The following is a 788-nucleotide window of genomic DNA, read 5'->3' as shown; positions in this document are numbered from 1 at the left end:
ATGAATGAGCAAATCCCTTCCCACACATTTAGCAGGTGAATGGTCTTTCCCTGGAGTGACTACGACGGTGAGCTTCCAGCTGGCCTGGATATTTGTATCCCATCGCACAATCCACATATTTCCACGGTTATTCCTGGCATCTCTCCAGATTGGATGATCTGTTGAATCCTTGTCCATAAACACAATGTGTGTACAGTTTCTCTGCTCTGTGGATTTTTTTTATTTTTTCAGAATGTTAACTGGATGATGTTGAATAGTTTCTGCAGTTAGTTCACTGGAACATTCAGAATCAGGTGTGTCAGTGTGTGTGTGTTGACGCTTTACCACTCACACTGATGTCTGAAATCTTTTCCCACAGACATACCACAAAAACATATTCCCTTCTGGTCCTGATGAATTGAATAACTCGTTGGATCTTGACATAGTGTTTGATTTGACTCTCCCATCTTCAATGTCTTTCTTTCTATTACACTGTGAAATATTTACAAACATCATCACTGTCTGTACAGGGTAACATCTCAGAACAAACAAATTCAATTTCTGAGAGACATTTTTCCTTTATTGCACCCACCCCAAAACTTATGACCTACACTAAAAGATGTGAAAATCAGTACCAAAAGCAAAAGCAACATTCCTGAATAAATCAGGTTGTTGTTCCCAGTGTCTATGAGGCATTGTATACCCTGAGGTACCAACTTGTGATGGGAAGCACCTAGCCCAGTGGTGGACATTACAAGCTCCCAGTCCAGAGAGAGTTCACAAAAGATAGATGATACCCTTTGGGGTTA

The sequence above is a fragment of the Rhincodon typus genome, unplaced genomic scaffold, assembly GCF_021869965.1.
Source record: "Rhincodon typus isolate 14 unplaced genomic scaffold, sRhiTyp1.1 hic_rhity00000063, whole genome shotgun sequence".
Lineage (NCBI taxonomy): Eukaryota > Metazoa > Chordata > Chondrichthyes > Orectolobiformes > Rhincodontidae > Rhincodon > Rhincodon typus.
Note: the sequence above shows the minus strand (reverse complement) of the source record.